This window comes from Sus scrofa, chromosome 13 (genome assembly GCF_054392235.1).
Source record: "Sus scrofa isolate SSC_HxYL_T2T_F1_AM1 chromosome 13, Sscrofa_HxYL_maternal_Yorkshire_Landrace_v2.0, whole genome shotgun sequence".
NCBI classification, from domain to species: Eukaryota; Metazoa; Chordata; class Mammalia; order Artiodactyla; family Suidae; genus Sus; species Sus scrofa.
Window position 1 is genome coordinate 40,749,090 of NC_139395.1, and position 20,979 is coordinate 40,770,068.

The 20,979-nt window shown below is 48.1% G+C and overlaps 1 long non-coding RNA gene across 1 annotated transcript; it reads right to left on the reverse strand.

Annotated features, from left to right (window-relative positions):
• Positions 1 to 1,971: 1,971 nt before the first annotated feature.
• Positions 1,972 to 10,556, reverse strand: LOC146397275 (uncharacterized). The gene is made up of 2 exons (XR_014822819.1): positions 10,202 to 10,556; positions 1,972 to 4,592 (listed from the first exon to the last, which is right to left on the reverse strand). It is a non-coding gene; the product is annotated as an uncharacterized LOC146397275 (long non-coding RNA).
• Between the last annotated feature and the right edge of the window lie 10,423 nt (positions 10,557 to 20,979).

Here is a 20,979-nt window from a genome sequence, read left to right on the forward strand (position 1 = left end):
CTGTTTTAACCTATTAGGGCTCTGTGAAGCCACAGCTGTTTCCCCTCAGAGTAGGACTCTCTGTGGATAAGGCTTTATTTTGCTCAGATTCAGTGTTTGCTACACTCCCCTCAGAAGGGGCTCCCATGGACAGGTCTGTGTCTCCACTCCAACCCAGGCTCTTAATGTCAGGAAGTTGTTTCCCCTCAGAGTGGTGCACCCTGAAGCAGGGCTATCTATGTCTTTTATCAGACTGAGGCTCCCTGAGGTAGATCTCTAACTGGCCCACACTTGGGCTCCCTGAATTCAGGGTTGTTTCTCCTCTGAGTGGCACCCCCAGAGGTACGACTGTATCTTTCCTTAGACTCAGGCTCTCTGAAGCAGGGCTGTGTCTCCCCTCAGATTGAGGCTCCTAAGGTAGGTTTGGTTTTTCCCTCAGTCTTGGGCTCTGTAAAGTCAAGACTGTTTCCCCAAAAAGTGGGGTTTTCTGCGGAGAGCATTTTATTTCCCTCCTATTCAGTCTCTCTGAGGAAGGGCTATATCTAACCTCAGAAAGGGGGTCCGTGAAAACAAGGCTCTTATTCTCCTCAGGTTCCGGATCCCTGGAGGAAGGACTGTTCCATCTCCTCAGGTTATATGTACCTAAGGAAGCACTGTATCTCCCACTCACTGTGCCTCCTCAAGGAAAGGGTGTCTCCTCTCTATCTCTACCTCAGGTTGTGGCTATTCAAAAGCAGAGCTCTATTTCCTCATAGTAAGGCACCCTGAGGTAGGGCAGAATCTCTCCTTAGTTTAAGGCTCCCTCTAGGCAAGACTGTTTCCTTCAGAGTCCAGCTCTCTGGGGGAAAAACTTTATCTCCTGTGGAATGGAGCTCTGTTGAAGTGGGAGATTTAACTAAGAGACATAACCCCCCTTGTCTGAAAAAGCAGCTGGGTGCCTTTTCAGTTCTGCTGGCCTCATCCCATCCTTCTTGTAATTATGTAGCAACTATATGTGCCCTATGTCCAAGCCAGCAGCTCTGCTAATGGTGCTAGAAGCATTGCTTATCAGTTTCTTTTCTGTAACCTTGCTTGCTCAGTTTCTTAGGCAGAAACACTGTCTGCTCTGGGAAGGGGAGGTCTGGGCTGCTTACATGGGAAAGACAAGACCCTGTATGGTGTAAAAGTTGCAGAGAACAAAGATGCCATGCTCAGATTCTGGAGGTGACTCCTCTGAGCTCGCACCCTGAATAAACCTTGCTTTTCTGCATCTCTGAGTGCCTTTTGTCTCCTACCACTGCCACAGTTTCTGCAGTTTCTGTAACACTATGAGGCAGGTCTGTGTCTCTTCACAGACTCATGAAGTCAGGACTAGGTTTCTCGTCACTGTGACGCACGCTGAATCAGGACTATGTCTTTTATCAGACGGAGGCTCCCTGAGGTAGATCTCAAACCTCTGTCAACCCTGGGTTCCCTGAAGTCAGGGCTGTTTTCTCCTCAGAGTGGCACTCCCTGAGGCATGGCTGTATCTTTCCTCAGACTTGGGCTTTCTAAAGCAGGGCTGTTTCCCCCCTTAGATTATGGGTCCCTGAGGAAGCTGTTTCTTCCCCTTACTGTGGTTCCTCAAGGACAGGGCTGTCTCCCCTAAGATGAGATCCCTGAGGCAGGGCCCTATTTCCCCCTCAGACTGTGGCTGTTCAAAGCAGGGCTGTGTTTCCTCATAGAAAGTCTCTCAGAGATAGGGCAGTGTCTCCCCTGAGCTTGAGGCTCCCTCCTGGCAGGGCCATGTTTCCCTGAGATTCTGTCTTCCTGGGGAGGACTGTATCTCTTTTCAGAAATAAGCTCCCTGAAGTAAAGGAGTGTGTTTTCCTCAGATTTGGGCTCTCTGTGGAAGGGCTGAATCTCCTCTAAGAAGGGGGATTCTCAAAAGAAAGTGTTTTATTTCTCCCCTTCAGATTCATACTGTTGCGGAAACTGCAAAAACCGTGGAAGGAGACAAACAGCACTCGGAGATATGGAAAAGTAAGGTTTATTCAGCACTGGTGCGGGCTCAGAGGAGTCACCTCCAGAGTCTGAGCACCAGGTCTTTGGTCTCAGTAACTTTTATACACTACAAGGTCTTGATTTTCCCATGTAAGCATCCCAGACCTCCTTCATCCCCAAGCAGACAGTGTTCCTCCCTAAGAAACTGAGCAAGCAAGGTTACAGAAGCGGAACTGATAAGCAAAGCTGGGTACCTGATTAGCAGGGCTGCTGGCTTGGACAGAGGGCACACAGTTGTTACATTATTACAAGAAGGGTGGTATAGTGATGAGCATAGCTGGAAAGGCTTGCAGCTGCCTTCTTAGCCAAGGGGGGTTGTTCTTTAGTTAAAACTCTATTTCATTCCCCCCTCTTGATGTTCAGGGTGCATCTGCACCCTTTAGAGATCATCATCAATCATAACCCTTAGGTAGCCTCTGATAAGTAGCAGGTGGGAGGCCGTTTTTCTTTCAACCGTGGTTTTTATAAAACCTTTTATAATATTTATCAGGAGAGGTACAAGGCAGGGAACAAGTAGGCACCCTGTGAGTATAACCATGATTATCCCTACCATTGTCTTAATCCCTCCCAACCAAGAGAACCATTTACCAAAGAGACTGTCTGCATCCCATCCTTTTCAAGTTTGTACAGGCACATGGGCAAGTTTAGTCATGCGGTCAGCAATTTCTTTTACCACCTTTTCAGTGTCATCTATTTGTAGACAGCAATTACTTAAGTTAAATTTTCCACAAACCCCTCTTTCAGAAGCAAGTAAATAATCCAAGGTCAAGCGATTTTGGTAGATTGCACTGCACATTTTAGTTTGTTGTTGGGCCAATATAGTCAAGACCCTTGCAGTGTCATTTGTTATAAGTTCCAAAACCGCCTGTAGTCTGATGATGTGGTTCAGCATATAGACAGGGGTGCGATATCCCCAAGAGCCATCCTCTGCCCAGGTGGCAGGCCCATAATATTGAATTATTCTTTCTGGGGGCCATTCATCATCTTTCCAGTCTCCAATTTGGAGAGCCCTCCGGTCTCTCTGGCACCCTGTGCCCTATATATACGAACTCCCAGTTGTTCCCCTAGTGACAGTGGGAGCAGGAAGAAGGAAGGTCTGATTGTTCCCAGTACACATGCCCCAGCCCAATTCGGGGGAAGTATGGAATAGGCCATTTTTTCACAAATCCAATATAATCCCTTTGGTGCCCGCCATTGGATATTAGCACTGATATCTTTCCATGCTTGTCGGAGGTGGGAAAAATTGGACAAGGGATTAGGCTTGGGCTCTGAGAGATTGGAGGATGACCACCACTGAGTCTTTTGGGAAGTCAGATTATAATACCTTAGGCCTAAACATGTTAGGCTTCCAAATGAAGCATTAAACCGTCCTCCCCACCTCACAAGACAATTTCTCCCTATGATAGCAGTTCTGAGGATCCATACCCCATTGGTGAGTTGGGGGTATGCAGTCTCATTATGAGGCTCTAATGGGTCCAGTTCTCTGGCTTGCCAAGGCCAGTGGTCTCCTGTGTTCGTTCCCCTGCATATATAACAAGAGGAGACCTTGAGAGTTTGTGCAACAGTTTCTGCCAGGGCTAAGAATAAGTTCTCAGTTGTGGCCAGAATGGGAGGTGGGGTGTTTTTTATCTCTTCATAAAAGGAATGAAAGACCCTGTGAGAGGCAGTTTGGAGTGCAAACGTGATTCTCTGGAAATGTAGCACAGCTCCAGGGTCTAGGCCTCTTCCATCAATGGGTTACAAGCTTTTGTCTGACAGTCTGGAGGGGCTGTACCCTTTTGAAGGACAGCTGTTTTGTCTCCCTTATTCCAGGTTGCCCAGGTCACACAGCTCCAGTAAGTGCATTCCTGGCAACCGCTCCAGGTGGTCCCCCAGCACATATATTTATGCTGGAGCCTATATTCTCTTTCCCATGACGGGCTTCCACATGGTCTAGTAGAAGTCCAGGACCCATTCATAGCTTCACGGGCATCAAAAAGTATTGATACTGGCAAATTGGGGTTGGTAATTTGGGTCCGATTAATTAGCTGCCCTGATTTATGAGAGCACCCGACTTCTAACCATTCCTCAGTTGGTGAGTATCGTGGATCAAGGCAAGTATATTGGTCCCCCTGTTGGCAGATAGAATAAGTGGTCCTGTTGTGAGTACAACTTCCATGAATTTCTCCAGAACAGGAGAAATGAGTGGAGTAAAGCAAAGTCCATGTAACCCCTTAATCTGATCGGTTCACTAGAATGCATTGGTCACATGAGGAAGTGAATCCTGGCAGAACCAAAGGGGACCAGATTAACAGCAACAGGCAGCAAACATACATTGGTCATAAGATAACAGTATATAACACTAAGAAAGTCTCTTGTGGAAGGTAGGTAAGGCAGTTTATTTTACCAGGCAGCCAATTCCTCAAGCTTCAGCCATGCATTGACTGACCAGCTTCCGGTGTGGTCAGAGCAGGGCTTTGAGATCATCGTCTCCTCCTCTATATTGTCAGGCGAAGAGGTCTCTCCAGATTGAGGGCAGTCTCCCACTCTTCACGGTCATCAGCAGGGCCAGCCGGTTTAACTCTGGAATGATGGATCCACTATTCCTGTTACTTTAAGAGCAGTGGGGGTGGTTAGAATTACAGTATAGGGGCCCTTCCATACCGGCCTCAAAGGCTCCTTATTCCAGTCCTTTATCCACACCTGGTCCCCCGGCTTGTGGGGGTGTACTGTTATACCTAAGGACACAGGTATTCTGTCTGTGACCCATTTATGTATCTGAGAAATAGTGAGCCCCGGTCCTTGTAATTGTTTGCATAATTCCAAGTCTCCCAACTCCCTGGTGTTTCCTTTTAAACTGATTAGTGGAGGTGGCCTCCCATATAATATTTTAAATGGCAAGAATACTATTTCTGTTCGGGGTGAACATCTCACTTTTAGGAGGGCCACCAGCAGCATGTCTACCCAGGGCAAGCCAGTTTCCTGACATAACTTTGCCAGTGTCTGTTTAAGGGTCTGGTTCATGTGTTCTACTTTCCCTGAACTTTGAGGGCAATAAGCAGAATGTAGTTTCCGTCGGATCTGTAAAGCTTTTGCCACCTGTTGTACTGTTTTGGCCACAAATGCCAGTCCATTATCTGACCTGATGGTCAGAGGCATTCCATATCTGGGAATAATGTCTCTCAGGAGTGCCTTAGTTACTTCCCTTGTCTTTTCAGTTTGGGTAGGGAAGGCTTTTACCCGTCCTGAAAAAGTACAGATAAAAATTAGTAAATATTTGTACCCCTTACTAGGGGTGACCTCAGTGAAGTTCACTTCCATATCCTTAAATGGGGACAGTCCACAGTGTTGTGCCCCAGCTGGTCTGTTGGGCCCCTGGCAGGCATTATTCTGCAAACAGGTTATGCATCTTTGGGAGACAGAGGAGCAGAGTGCAGGAAGACGAGCAATGAGATAGTACCGGCCCAGTAGGGTCTCTAAGGCAGTTTTGCCCATGTGGGTTAGCTCGTGTTGTTGGTGGACCGGTTTGTAGGCCAGCTGTTCTGGAACATAAACTCGGTCGTCCCGTGTGACCCACCATCCTGTTCTAGTTTTAGTTCCTCCTTCCTCCCTTATCCATTTTTCTTCCTCTGGAGAATATCTGGGGACAGCTGGCACTTCTGGGGCCAGCAAGACCTTAGGTTTGTCTGGCTGTTGTCCCCGGGCTGCCTGTCTGGCAGCTGCATCAGCACTACGGTTTCCTTTTGTCACTGGGTCGTCTCCCTTTTGGTGGCCTTTATAGTGGATAACTGCAACTTCTTTAGGTTCCCATACTGCCTCTAGAAGCTTTAAGATTTCAGCCTTGTTTTTAATCCCTTTTCCTTCAGCAGTGAGGAGTCCTCTTTCTTTATATAAGGCTCTGTGAACATGCAAAGTTGCAAAGGCATACCGTGAGTCAGTATAGATATTAACTCACTGGTCTTGGCTGAGCTCCAGTGCTCTGTTTAAGGCCCATAATTCTGCTCTCTGTGCTGACCAGCCTTGTTGAAGCACCTCTGCTTCTATCACTTTTAAGTCAGATACCACAGCATATCCTGCCATCTTTTTCCATCCTCCATAAAGCTGCTGCCATCAGTATATAAAACCAGGTCAGGATTTTGGAGTGGTTTATCAGTCAAGTCAGGCCTGCTGGAAAATACCTCATCTAGTACCTCCAAGCAGTTATGGTCTGGGGGCCCTGCTTCATCTGGCAGAAAAGTGGCTGGGTTCAGAGTTCGTACAACCTCCAGTTTTACCCGTGGATTTTCACATAGTAACCCTTGATATTGAGTCATTCGTGCATGTGTGAGCCAATGGTGGCCTCTGGTATCCATCAGGGTTACAACTGAGTGTGGGACTTTAATATTGAGGTTTTGTCCCAGAGTCAACTTGTCAGCCTCTCTCACCAAAAAGGTGGTAGCTGCCAGTGCTCAGAGGCAGGGAGGCCATCCGGCTGCAACTGAGTCAATTTGTTTAGACAGATATGCCACTGCCCTCTGCCAAGGCCCAAATTTTTGAGTTAAGACTCCTAAAGCCATCCCATTTTTTTTTCATGAACAAAAAGGTTAAATTCTCTGGTTACATCAGGAAGTCCCAAGGCTGGAGCCTCAGTGAGTTTGGTTTTGATTGTCTGAAATGCTGCCTCCTGGCTTGGTCCCCATTCAAGGGGAGCCTTTTCTTCCCCTTTTAGAGCTGCATACAGAGGCCTGGCCAAGTCTGAAAACCTGGGGATCCATATCTGGCAGAATCCTGCTGCCCCTAGGAACTCACGAACTTTCTGGCGGGTGGTAGGGACAGGAATGGCACAAACTGCCTGCTTTCTTTCAGTCCCCAGCATTCATCAGCCCTGCATGATGTTAAATCCCAGATACTTGACTTGTTTTTTTAAAGATTTGTGCTTTTTTTTTTTTTTTTTGATACCTGATACCCTGCCTCCATCAGTAGGGAAAGGAGAGCTCTTGTTCCCTCTAGGCACTGAGCCTCCGTAGTGCCAGCTAGTAAGAGGTCATCAACATATTGTAGTAAAACACAGCCCAATTTTTGTCCAGGAAATTCAGCCAGATCAGCGGCTAGGGCGCCGCTAAAAAGAGTGGGAGAGTTTTTGAATCCTTATGGGAGTCTAGTTCAGGTGAGCTGTTCCTTTGTCCCTGTATGTGGATTTTCCCATTCAAAAGCAAACAAGGGCTGACTGGCAGGTGCCACCTGGAGGCAGAAAAAGGCATCTTTTAAGTCCAGGCAAGTAAACCACTCAGCAGTGGAGGGGATCAGCCCTAGCAGGGTATATGGGTTAGGGACGGACGGGTGTAATGTGACTGTTGCTTCATTTATGGCTCTCAAGTCCTGAACTGGGCGGTAGTATTGTGTTCCCAGGTTTTTTTATGGGCAGTAAAGGGGTGTTCCAAGGGGACTGACATTTTATTAACAGTCCGTGCTGAAGCTGCCTATCCAGGTGAACCTGGATTCCCAGTCGAGCTTCTCTGGGAATTGAGTATTGTAGCTTTACCGGTTTAGCTCCGGGGTTTAGATCAATCAAGACAGGAGCATGGCATTTTGCCAGTCCTGGTGGGTTTCCTTCAGCCCAAACCAATGGGTATTTAGTCTCTAGTTCTGGGGAATGGTCCCCATTTCTGAAGGGGGAGAGTACAAGCACCATTTTTCTTCCCTTTTTACAGCAAGAGCCATGATTAAAGGAGAGGGGGGTTCTGTCAATTTGAGTTGGGCCGATCCGTCAGTAGAAAAGGAAATTTGTGCCCTTATTTTAGTCAGCAGGTCTCTTCCCATCAGGGGGACTGGGCAGTCAGGCAGGTAAAGAAATTTATGTATTACTTCATGGCCTCCTAATCGACATCATCGAGGACCACAGAAGGGTTTGTGGGTTTGGTTACCTGTGGCCCCAACAATGGTGGTTTCTTTCCCCGAGAGGGGAGCCACAGGTTGTGTAACCACAGAAAGTTTGGCACCTGTGTCAACCATAAAGTCTATGGGGTGGCTCCCTACTTGAATTCTGACCATAGGCTTTCGGGGGCCCAGTTGGAGAGAGCCTGGTCCCCCCAATCAGACTCAGCTAGGCCGATCAGGTTGGTGCTGAATGGCTTAGATCAGTACTGGCTAGGTGGGCCTTGGTCTTTTTCTCAGGACAGTTGGGGCATTCATTTTTCCAATGTCCCTTTTCTTTGTAGTAAGCACATTGGTCATGTTCCAGGGGACTCCTTTCCCCTGGCCTTGGGCCTTGTCCCCTATGGGGTGGTCCCACTGGGGGCACCGGTTTTGACAGGGCAGCCACCAGAAGAGTCACTTTTTGTTTCATTCTCTTTTCTGCATCACGGCGGGCCACCTGGTCTCGGTTAATAAAAACCTTGTTGGCTATTTCCAACAGTTTAGTGTCATTCTCTCCTGCAAATCCTTCTAATTTCTGTAGCTTTTTACAGATATCTGATTGGGCTTGTCCCACAAAGGCAGCATTTATCATCCGTTGGTTCTCAGGAGCCTCGGGATCAAAAGGGGTGTAGATTCGGAAAGCCTCACATAGTCTCTCATAGAATTTGGCTGGGCTTTCATTCAGCTCTTGTAGTATCTCACTGGTCTTAGCTACATTAGTAGGCCTTTTAGCCCCAGTTTTTGCCCCCTGTAGGAAGGCCTGCTGGTACCTCTCTAGGTTACGTTTCCCTTCTTCAGTGTCATAGTCCCAGTGGGGGTTTTCTTCTGGGAAGGCTTCCCTTACCCAGTTTGCCAAGTCTGCTCGACCCCCCACATTGGCCTGAAGCCATTTTTGGGCTTCTGTTACAATTTGCCAGCGCTCTTCAGTGTCAAACAGAGTAAAAAGGAGTTGCCAGCAGTCTATCCAGGTGGGACAGTGTGTCTGGAAAATGAATTCTAAGAGATCAATCAGTGCCTGAGGCTTTTCAGAATATGAGGGAGTATGGTGCTTCCAGTTGAGGAAATCAGCAGTGGAAAAGGGCTGGTAATAAAAAACTCGTCCTCCCTCTTGTATGGTCCCATTGGGGGCAACTTGCAGTGGTCCCCGTGTCTCCCGTAAGGGCATTTGCAATGCTGGAGTGGCTGCTCCCTGAGCTGACCGGAGGCGCCTGCTCATTGGTTCTGGAGAATCTGGCTGTGGGGGTGACATTGCCTTGGGAACTTCAGAAGCAGAAGGAGGAGAAGAAACAGAAGGCGGTGGGCCATCTGGCATCTGGGGACCTTCGGCTCCCAGAGGTGGGGCTGGCAGCACATAAGGTGGTGGCATAGGGGGCGAGTCCTCAGGTTCCCCTTGAAAAATAGGTGGCACCTTTTTTTGAGACAAGGTTTTCTTCTTGGACTGGGCTACTAGCACCCTACACTGTCCCTGGTCTGTGGTGCAGAACCGAACCCATGGGGGCCTCAAATAGGCAATTTCCAACCATTGATCAATATATGGAAATGGTCTGGGTGTCCAGGGTCTCCTGTTATAACATTATATACTGCTGCAACTGTGAACTCATCTAAGGTCCCTTCCAGAGGCCAGCCAACACCAAAGGAGGGCCACTCTAGGGTACAGAGGGTACACAGTTTTCCAGGACTCAGTTTAACACCATAATCTCTAGAAAATCCTTTCTTAAAATTCTTAACCATACACTCTAAGACAGTGGGCTTGGAAGCCGATTTACCCATTGTGTAAAGTCCCACCCTGTGACAGTGATGCAAGACAAACAGTGAGGACAAGGCCTCAGGTAACAATCACTTTGTCCGCCTGACCACTCCCCCGGAGGAGATATTTCAGGCGCCTCTTAGTATAGGTGGGACTGTATAAACCCCAATGTCAAGATCCCTCCAAAGAGGGCCACCATAAGCTGTATGAGGGTCGCTGCGGAACTGCAGGTTAGGACTCACTCTGACTCCGTAGTCCAAGGACGGTGGAGCACAAGCTCTCGTTCTCTCCAGTCTCTCTCTCTCTCTCTCTCTCCCTCTCTCTCTCTCTCTCTCTCTCTCTCTCTCTCTCTCTCTCTCTCTCTCTCTCTCTCTGTCTCTCTCTCTCTCTCTGTCTCTCTCTCTCTCTCACACACACACACACACACACACACACACACACACCAGAATTGACAAGCCTCCTGATCCCAAGGGAGCAAACCCTGACCTGAGTGACCCCTTTGGTCACTGAGAGGTCATCAGTCTCTCCTTCCACCATATGACGGGTCCTGACTCGGACAGATGTCCCCAGGGCACTCACCAGTTCAATGTGCTGTCCTGGAACCTGTTTCCCCTCTCCTTCTGAGTCTGTTTGGGAAGCGGTGTGAGCCAAGGCCAGCACAGCCCAAGTGAGGGTTTGGATCTGGCAAAATGGCCAGTGCGCGCTATCCACCTGCCACCGGGCTGGCAACTGTGGCCTCTCCCGGTTCCCCAACAACGGTGGCACAAGAGGCCAGCTCGGTTGTCGGATTCCCGGCCAACGCACCAAAATGTTGCAGAAACCGCAAAAACTGTGGCAATGGAAGGAGACAAATAGCACTCGGAGATATGGAAAAGCAAGGTTTATTCAGCACCGGTGTGGGCTCAGAGGAGTCACCTCCAGAGTCTGAGCACCAGGTCTTTGGTCTCAGTAACTTTTATACACCACAAGGTCTTGATTTTCCCATGTAAGCATCCCAGACCTCCCCCATCCCCAAGCAGACAGTGTTCCTCCCTAAGAAACTGAGCAAGCAAGGTTACAGAAGCGGAACTGATAAGCAAAGCTGGGTACCTGATTAGCAGGGCTGCTGGCTTGGACAGAGGGCACACAGTTGTTACATTATTACAAGAAGGGTGGTATAGTGACGAGCATAGCTGGAAAGGCTTGCAGCTGCCTTCTTAGCCAAGGGGAGTTGTTCTTTAGTTAAAACTCCATTTCAATACTCCTGAGGAAAGTCTGTGTTTCTCTCAGATTCTGGCTTTCTGAGGAAGGGCTCTATCTCCTGTTATAATGGGGCTCCCTGAGGTAGGTCTGTGTTTCCCCTCAAATTCGTGAAGTCAGGTCTATGTTTTCCCTCAGAGTGGTGCACCCTGAGGCAGGGTTATGTCTTTTATCAGACTGAGGCTTCCTGAGGTAGATCTCTATCCTCCTCAAACTTGGGCTCCCTGAATTCAGGGCTGTATTTCTCCTCAGAGTGGCACTAACTAGGGCATAGCTGTATCTGGCCTCAGACTTTGGCTTTCTGAAGCAGAACTGTGTTTCCCCTCAGATTGAGGCTCCTAAGGTAACCCTCAGACTTGAGCTCTGTGAACTAAGGGCTGTTTCCCCTCAGATTTGGTCTCTCTGAGGAAAGGCTGTATCTCCCCTGAGAATGGAAATCCTTGAGAACAAGGCTGTTATTCCCCTCAGGTTCTGGCTCCCTGAGGGCAGAACTGTTTCTCCCCTCAGATTGTGGGTCCCTGAGGAAGTTCTGTATCTCCCCCTTACTGTGGTTCCTCAAAGACAGGGCTAGCTCCCCTAAGACTGGAGATCCCTGAGGCAGGGCTCTATATCCCCTCCCCCAAGACTGTGGCTGTTCAAAGCAGGGCTGTGCTCCTTCATTGTAAGGCTCCCCTTGGTAGGGGAGTATCTCCCCTCAGATCCAGTCCTACTGGGAAGGACTGAGTTTCCCTCAGATTCAGGCTTCCTGAGGAGGGCTGTTATCTCCCCCTGAAAAAGGCTCCAAGAGGTCAGTTTCAGGTCAGTTTCTCCCCCTCAGCCTTGGGTTTCCTGAAGTAGGGCTCTGTTCTTCAGCGCAGAGTGGAACTCCCTAAGGCAGAGTTATATCTCCTCAGAGTCTCCCCTGGTCAGGGTGGTGTTTCCCTCAGATTCTGCTGGCTCCCTGAGGCAGGATGGTATCTCGCCTTCGAATGTGGCTCCCTGAAGTAAGGGGCTGTGTTTTCCTCAGATTTGGGCTCTCTGAGGAAGGGCTGGAACTCCCCTAAAAATAAGGATACCTGAAGGAAAGGTGTTTTTTCCACTCAGATTCATGCTCCTGAGGAATGGCTGTTTCTCTCAAATTTAGGCTCTCTGAGAAAGGGCTCCATCTCCCCTCAGACTAGGGCTCCAGGAGGACAGAGCTATATTTCCCCTCAGAGTGGGCCTCTCTGCAGACAGTGTTTATTTCCCTCCAGTTCAGCCTCTCTGAGGAAGGGCTGTGTTTCAGACACAGGCCGTCTGAGGATCGGCTGTGTCTCCCCTCAGAATGTGGTTTCCCTGAAGTAAGGGGCTGTGTTTTCCTCAGATTTGGGGTCTCTGCGGAAGGCTGGATCTTTCCTAAGAGCAGGGATCCCTAAAGTAACAGTGTTTTTCAGATTCATGCTCCTGAGTAAGGGCTGTGTTTCTCTCAGATTTGTGGCTCTTAAGGAAACACTGTATCGCCCCCACAGACTTGGGCTTCCTGAAGACAGATTTATATGTTTCCCCTCAAAATGGGGCTCTCTGCCAACAGGGCTTTATTTCCCTCTGATTCAGTCTCTCTGAGGAAGAGCTGTACTTCCCCTCGAAAAGCGGCTCCCTGAGGTAGGTCTGTGTCTCCACTTGGACCCAGACTCCTATAACATCAGAAATTTGTTTCCCTGCAGAGTAACACACCCTCAGTCTTTTATCAGACTGAGGCTCCCTGAAGTAGATCGCTAACTGCCCTTAAACTTGGGATCCCTGAAGTCAGCACTGTTTCTTCTCAGAGTGGCACTCCTTGAGGCAGGGCTGTATCTTCCCTCACACTGAGTTTCCCAAGGCAGAGTTGTTTGTCCTCTCAGGCTGAGGGTCCCTGAAGTTAGAGCTTTATTTCCTTTGATTCAGGGAGGATGATTCATGAGGATGCCTGGATACAAAGCTGTAATTCCTCTCACATTCAAGCTTTCTAAGGCTGGGCTTTCTTTCCCCATATTTTTGCTCCCTGAAGTCAGGGATGTATCTCCCCTCAGACTGAGGCTTTCTGAAGCAGGGCTATATCGCTCCCTCAAACTGTGGCTTTTTTAGAGCAGGGCTGTCCCCCCTCAGATTGGGCTACATTTCCTCTCAGATTTAATCTCTCTAAGGAAAGGCTACATCTCCTCTCAAATGAGGGCCCCTGAATGCAAGGCTGTTTTCCCCCTCAGTTTGGCCTCTCTGAAGTAGAGTGTTGTTTCCCTCAGAGGAGGGCTCCCTAAGGTAGGTCTTTTTCTCCTCTCAGTATAGGAATCCTTGAGGCAGGGTTTGTCTACCCTCAGGTTAGAGCTCTTTAAGGGCAGGGCTATGTTTTTTATTTATTTTATTTTTTAAAAAAATTTTTGTCTTATTAGGGCTGTATTTGCAGCATATGGAGGTTCCTGGGCTAGAGGTCAAATCAGAGCTGTAGCTGCCGCCCTACGCCACAGCAACAGCAACGCCAGATCTGAGAGGCATTTGCAACCTACACCACAGCTCACAGTAATGCCTAATCCTTAACCCACTGATTGAGGCCAGGGATCTAACCTGCATCCTCACGGATACTAATCAGGTTTGTTATCTCTGAGCCTCAACAGGAACTCCAGGGCTGTGTTTTTACAGTGGAGCTCCCGGAGACAGGGCTCTGTTTCTCCTCAGAGTGAGGCTGCGTGAAGGCAGGGTTATCTCCCCTCGGACTTTGTCTCCCTGAAATCAGGGCTGTGTCCTCAGAGTGGGGCTGCCTGAGGCAAGGCCGTGTCTCATCCTAAATTTGGACTCCTTAAGGCAGGGCTGTCTCCCCTCACACTGGGACTTCCTGAGGGAAGGGCTATTTCTCCCCTCAGATTTCAGGTCCCTGAGTGAGCCCTGTATATCCTCCTCACTGTGGGTCTTCAAGACCAAGGCTGTATTTTCTCAGAGGAAGTTATCTGAGGTAGGTCTATGTCTCCCCTCAAGCTTGGGCTCCCTGAAGTCAGGGCTGTGTTTCCCCTCAGTCTGGGGATTTCTGAGGCAGGGTTGTCTCCCTCCTTATATCATAGCTCCTCAAGGGCAGGGCTGTGTTTTTTAAGAGTGGGCTCCCTAAGGCAGAGCTGTTTCTCTCCTGAAACTGGGGCTCCCTGAAGTCAGGGCTGTGTTTCCCCTCAGACTGGGGCTCCCTGAAGTCAGAGCTGTGAATCTCCTCAGACTCAGACAGAACCCATTGGGTTGGGAACCAGAGGAAGGGATTTATAGATGAAAGGTAGTTGTGATAACTACCCCCAAATGCCCTGGAGATTCCCAACCTTGAGGCCCTGGCCCCTCTCTGGGGGCCATTGACACCAAGAGTCAGGGGCTGCCTGCCAAAAGTCAGCCACACATTCTTATTCTCCATGGCAGATGATATGGATTGTGGTCAGAAGTCTGGCTAGGCCAAGGCCAGTGATCAGAAGTTAGGTATCATCCTGGGGTCATGGGTTACTCTGGGGCTAGCGCCCATGATCAGGATCAAAGGTGAGTCTGGATCAAGACCCATGATAAAGGTTAGGGGTCAGGCTGGAGTCAAGAACCAGTCTAGGGTCATGGATAACTCTGGGTAGAGGCCTGGGATCATAGGGATCAACCTGTGATCAAGGGTCAGATTTAGCCTAGAGTTAAAGATAGGTCTAAGCAGGAAAGTATCACTGGAGGAGCTCCATCTCTCTTGCTTATCCGGTCATCACCACTCTGGGCCTATCATCCCAGGAGAGGTTCCAGAAGTCTTCCCAGAGCAGGTGGCTGACATGAACCCAAGCCCTGAGACATGAGCAAGTCTCCCCTGAGTGACATGCGGAGGAAAGCATTTCTGGCAGAAGGAACAGCCCAGCAATGGCAGGGAGGCATGAAAGAGCTTGGTGTCCTACAAGACACCAGGCTTGGATGGAGGCAGGGAAGAGCCGCCAAGGCTAGTCTAGGAGGGGCCAGGAGGTGTTTCCCTGGAAGCCTGTGAGAGGGCAGCTTTAGAATCCTGGGACAGCAGGAAGGCAGCATCAGCTACGGCTTTTAGGAAGAATGATTCACTTATTTGTTCAGTCAATAAATATGACTGTGTGCCAGGCACCATTCCAGGGACTTGAGATATATCTGGGAACAAAACACCTGAAAATCCCTGCCCTCGTGGAATTCTGTTCTAGCAGGGAGAAACAGACAATAAGGGTAATAAAAATAAATTCACAAATAACTAAAGGACATGGTAACTTAGGAGGTGATAAGCACAATGGGGAAAAATGTAGACAGGGTGAGGGGGCCCAGGAGTTGGAAGGGAGGAAGTGGTTTACAGTATGAAGTAAGGGAGTTAGCCTTGAAGAGAAAAGTTGGGAGCCATGGTAATACCTGGGGAAGAGCATTCTAAGCAGAGGGACCTAAAACCAAGCGTGGGCTAGGATCAGAAAATAAACTCATGGTTATCAAAGGGGACGGGAGCAGGAGGATGAATTAGGAGTTTGGAATTAATATATACACACTACTATATATAAAATAGACAAACAACAGGTCCTAGCAACAGGAATTATATTCAATATCTTATAATAACCTATAATGGAAATGAATACATGAAAAATATACATATGTATAACTGAATCACTTTGCTATATATCAGAAATGAACACAACATTGTAAATCAATTACACTTCAGTTAAAAAAAAGTGGCTGGGGTGTGTGTGTGGGGGGAATTCCCTTTGTAGCTCAGCAGTAATAAACCTGACTAATATCCATGAGGATGCAGGTTTGATCCCTGGCCTCGCTCACTGGGTTAGGGATCTGGCATTGCTATAAGTTGTGATGTAGGTAGCAGACACGGCTCAGATCCCACGTTGCTGTGGTTGAGGCATAGGCAGGTAGCTGCAGCTCTGATTCACAGTGGGTTAAGGATTCAGCTGCAGCAGCTCAGGTCCCTGCAGAGGTAAGGGTTCAATCCAGGCCAGGCACGGTGGGTTAAACGATCCAACAGTTATATGCCACAGACACAGCATAAAAATAAAAAAAATAAAAAGAGTAGGCCAGGGATGAGTCCTTAGAATAGCAGAGAGGCCAGTGTGGCTGGAAACAAGAGTGGAAGAAGCAGAGAAGAGGTAAAGGAGAGGTGATTAGAGGACTCACTCAGGATCTGTGGGTACTTTGAACTAAGGATCAAAAGCATTTCACTTTTGAAAACACTCTAAGATGTGTTTTCAAATAATCAGTCTTAGAGGAGTAAAATAGTTAAATAACACCTCAGAAATCATCACCAAAACTCTGATTGTTGGAAGACAGTGGACAAGACCAACCCAGTTTCTTCCAAGGAGAACTTTTAAGGAAAAGAGAGGCAGATGGATGGAGCAAGCCTCTGTACTGAATTAATTGAATTAATGTGTGAGCCTCATTTAAGCAAAAAACTAGTAGGGAGAAAAAAGAATGAAAAATAAAAGAGAGGTTGGGGCGTGGGCTGGGGATATGGGAGGGAAATATTATAAAATTGGATCGTGATGATCATTGTACAACTATAAATGTAATAAATTCATTGAGTGATAAAAATAAAGAAAAATAATGACTTTAATGATGTTAAGGAATTTGGGAGATGGCTAATATAAAAATGTATTGTGGGGTTTTTTCGTTTTGGGTTTTTTTTAGTCTTTGTCCTTTTATGTTACAGATAAAAATGATAGATTGGTGATATGATTTAAAATGATCATGACTGGAGTGGGGGCACAGAGGAAACAAAATGATTGGGGGGATACATGGGAGTTCATTATGTTTTTTATCCACTTTTTTATATTTTGAAGCTTTTATTAATAAATTAAAAACAAGGAGTTCCCATTGTGGCTCAGTGGTAATGAACCTGACTAGTATCCATGAGGATTAGGGTTTGATATCTGGCCTCTCTCAGTGGGTTAAGGATCCAGAGTTGCTGTGAGTTGTGGTATAGGTGGCAGAAGCAGCTCGGCGCTGGCATGGCTGTAGCTGTGGTGTAGGCTGGCAGCTGTAGCTCCAATACAACCCCTAGCCCAGGAACTTCCATATGCCACACATGTGGTGCTGACAAAAATTTTTTTAATTAAAAAAATTAAAAACAATAATAATAATTAGCTTGGCTGCTGAGATTGGAGAGTGGAGAATCAACATTTTGATCTCCACAGAGGACCTATCTAGACCATCTCCAGATTTCTGACCTACACAAAATGTGAGATAATAAATGGGTGTTGCTTAAGCTGCAAAGTTTGTGGCAATTTGTAACACAGCAAGAGAAAACTAGTATAGTTTCCTTTCCCCTTTCCCCTCCCTCGCCTTACAAAGAGAAAACATTTATCATTTGGACATTTATCTTTCCTGGTCATTTTTAATTTATACATATTATTGTATCTATAAAAGTTATATAGTATTGTTTGCAGGTTTTAAGTTCTTATTTTGTATGGTACATCTTATTCTGCAACCTGCTTTGCCTGCTCAATACCATATTTTGAGATATCTATCCCTTCTAGGAAATGCAGCTCTAGTTGATTTCTTTTGACAGCTGAATGGAATTCCTGAAGGAAGGGTGTTCAAGTCTTCCATTCGGACTATAGATTTGACAGTTCATCCTTTTTTATATATCTTAAGGCTCTATCATTAGATGCATAAATGTTTATGATGTTTCATATTCTTGATAGATTGAATGTTCAAATGATATGACCTATTCCTCTTAAATTTCCCATCTTAAATTCTCCTCTCTTTACATTTACTGTGATGATTAATGTTTGTCATTATTTCTAATATCTGATTTTATGTTTCTATGTATCATGTATTCTTGTCTCCAGTCCCCTCCAGAAATACAATTATTTATTGGCGTGATGGAGTTTTCTCTGTTTTATTTTTCCTTCTTTTAGTTGCTTGGGAGTTCCACAGAGACTTCCATTTTTTTTCAGTTGATAGCCTTAAATTTTTAACACACACACTAATCTCTGATGGCATCAATTACGTTACTTAAGCCCCAGGTTTGTTTTGTCCCACTGACATTATCTTACTTTTCCAGAATCTCTATCCAAGGTCAGCTACACATTGATTCACAGGAACTCAGGACTAGGAGTGGGGATGTGAATGTGGGAACTTCAATCTTCTGTGGACTTAGTCTGAGCACCCTGCTGACGTGAAAGTGCCCCAATCCCCATGCAGTCCCCTGCTCCAGGAAGGAGCTCCGGAGCGAGGGTCTTAGGCACTCACTCTGAGACTCATTCTCTGCTGCAACCACCCAGAGCCTTGCCCCCAACTCGACCTCCTTCTAGTACACACTGGCCAAGCCCTGCTCTCAGACCCCAGCTGGAAGCAGATGTCTGTCCTGACTCTTGCCCATAGATAAGGACACACACTCACGTGCTCCCATTACACAGACGGACACACACACACACATACACACGCACACGCGCGCGCGGCAGTAAGCATTTGGCCAAGAGACTGTGAGTGCTATTAGGGAGTAAACTGGCAGGGACGTGCAGGGAGGCCTCCCCTCCAGTCTCCCAGACTGTGCACCATGAGCCCCATGCCAAGCTGCCTGATGACACACTGCTGACCTCCTGGACCAAACTGAGCCCTGAGATTCTGGGGAAAGGTATTCTTTCTCAAGTCGTCCTTGTCTATGCCCAGGAGAGGCATTTCCCCAAGGCTAGGACCTAAGTCTTCTCTTCCTCTATATCCTGGAGCAGGAACTCTCCTACTGCCTTCATTTTCCATGCCTCAGTTTCCCCTCTGCGGTAGTCACAGACATGCATCACGTGGATCTCCCGTCAAGAAAGAATCTGCCATTCCACTGTGGGGAATGCGGTGAGCTGACAGCCTCTAGCAGTATAGCCCTCAGGATCCATCACAGCGTTTGAGGACGTTCTTCCCATGAGGCCCCCGGCCACTGACTGAGCATGGCAGGGTTACTAAGGTGTCTGTGTGCCATCTTTGCTCTGCCCTCACAGTCAGAGCTGCATCACAGTCTTGAGGTTTTTCCCTGCAGGGTCCTGATTTCTCCTCCTTTGTCTTTCACCAGGTCCCCCTGCCATCCAATAAATTTCCAGTGATGCTAACTCCACAGCTACCCTTCCCACCCCACTGCAGACCTCACCATCTGAAGTTCCTGAGCTGGGAGCCTTGAAGCTGTGAGTGCACGACTCAGGGAGGTGGGTGAAGGACTGGGGGAGGCAAGGGTGGCACCCACTGCAGGGATGAGGCAGGAAGCCAGGAAGTCAGGCAGGCTCCAAATGAGTAACTGAAGATTCTTTCCTGCTGTGCCTGTCATCGCGGGGGAAGGTAAGTGTTTGCCTCTCCCCCCACCACCACCTTCTGCACCCCTGTGGTTCCCGCATCCAGCGGGAGGTGGGGCTTCGGACTGGTTCCAGAGATCCAAGAGAAAAGACCTCAGGGCAGAATACCCTGGATGACTCCAAGCAAGAGGACACAGGGGAACAAGAGGGGGTGGATGTGGCCTCCTCCCCAAACCTGGACTGATGAGGCAAAGGCCAACTCCACAGGGACTTGGGCTATGGACAGGGTGGGGGGGATGGGGAACAGAGATCCGAGTTACTGCTTCCCGCCCTATCAGGTAGCCTATCTCAGCGCCCCCTGTCCCTCCCAGAAAACCTCCTGCTTCTGGTATTCCCCCCCTCCCCCCGCAACTCCAGAAGCCTTCACAGATCATCAGACAAGTGAAAGGATGGCTTTCTCATTGGATCCTACAAAACTCATGTGTGACCCCACACACAAGGGCCTCAGGACATAGAAGTGGATATGTGGGAACAATTGGCCAACATAAAGTCAAACTTACTCTTGGCTGAATTTTTTAGTTTTTTGTTTGTTTTTACTACTTTCTTTTTCCTGCTCCTTATTTTACTTCTGAAGTTGTTCTGTACCTTTTGATAGGAAAGGGAGGGTGAGTCTCCTAGGAGAACAATTCTGAAAGAACAAAGAAGTCATTTTCTTTGCAAAGAATCTGCATGGAAACTGTTTCCTCAGTCACCTGCTTCCTTCCTGGAAGCCTGGGAGCTGCAAGGGCATCCAGGAGCCCTACCAGCCACTTTCACTGTCACCAGTCTACCCATATAGCCCTCAAACCAAGGAGGGGGTTTCTCATGGACACCCTCTAGAATAAGAGGAGAGGCAGCCCCCCCCCCCCAGCTAGGAGCCTTAAGATTCCCACCCCTCCCCCATCTGCCACCTGCTGGGCCTGGCTGAGGGTCACTTAGTAAAGTGAGGTCTGGCTCCCCACTAGTCCCCAGTCCTCACCCCCCTCAATACATTCTCAAGTACCTGTCCTCAGAGAGAGGAGAACTTCAAAGGGCCAAAGGACATGCTTTAACGGTGGGATTTCAGCATTCTGCAGCTGGTTAGGGGTGTGTGTGTGTGTGTGTGTGTGTGTGTGTGTGTGTGTGTGTGTGTGTGTAGAGTGGACAAGAGTTTATGAGAGCCAAAGCCCATGGATCTGCCATTCATATATAGGATTCCTAGGGCACTGTGCCAGCAGAGGTGACTCTCCAGAATGAGGACAAAATGCCACGGCCCTGCTAGAGAACTGAGGCTTGAGAAGGGGTACTGGCAGGGTCACGGGGAGAGGCAAGGAGCTCTGAGCCTAACCTGGTCTCCAGAAGTGGAACTGCTGAGGAGATGGCTGGTGATTCTTCAAACAATTCCTCCCCTCAGGAGTTGACTCCAAACTCCAGAATGGCCAGGGCAAAGGTATCTCCACAGTTCGCCTGTCTGGGGAAGGGCTTATGACCAGACTCACTGATTGTAACTGGAAGGAACTGGAAATTTAGGGGAATACAGTAGCTTCCCAGGTCCTCCTCAAGCAAGAGATGTTAATGTCTTATCCATCCCCATGCCCCAGGGCACAGCAGAGAGCCAGGCATACGGCAAACTATTAATGAATGTTCAAGGAAAGGAGGGATGGAGGGTGGGAGGAAGGAAGGAGGAAAGGAAAGAAAGGGAGGGAGCGAGGAAGGATGGAAGGAAAAAAGAAAAGGGAGATGGGAGGACGGGAAAGTAGAGAGCAAATACTAGCACCCCAAATAAGCCAAAATCAAAGAGGAGCTGGGCGTTCCTGCCTTCCTGACTTTTCCGCGTCTCTCCATAACTCCAAGCAATCCCAGATCAGCCGCCCGAAT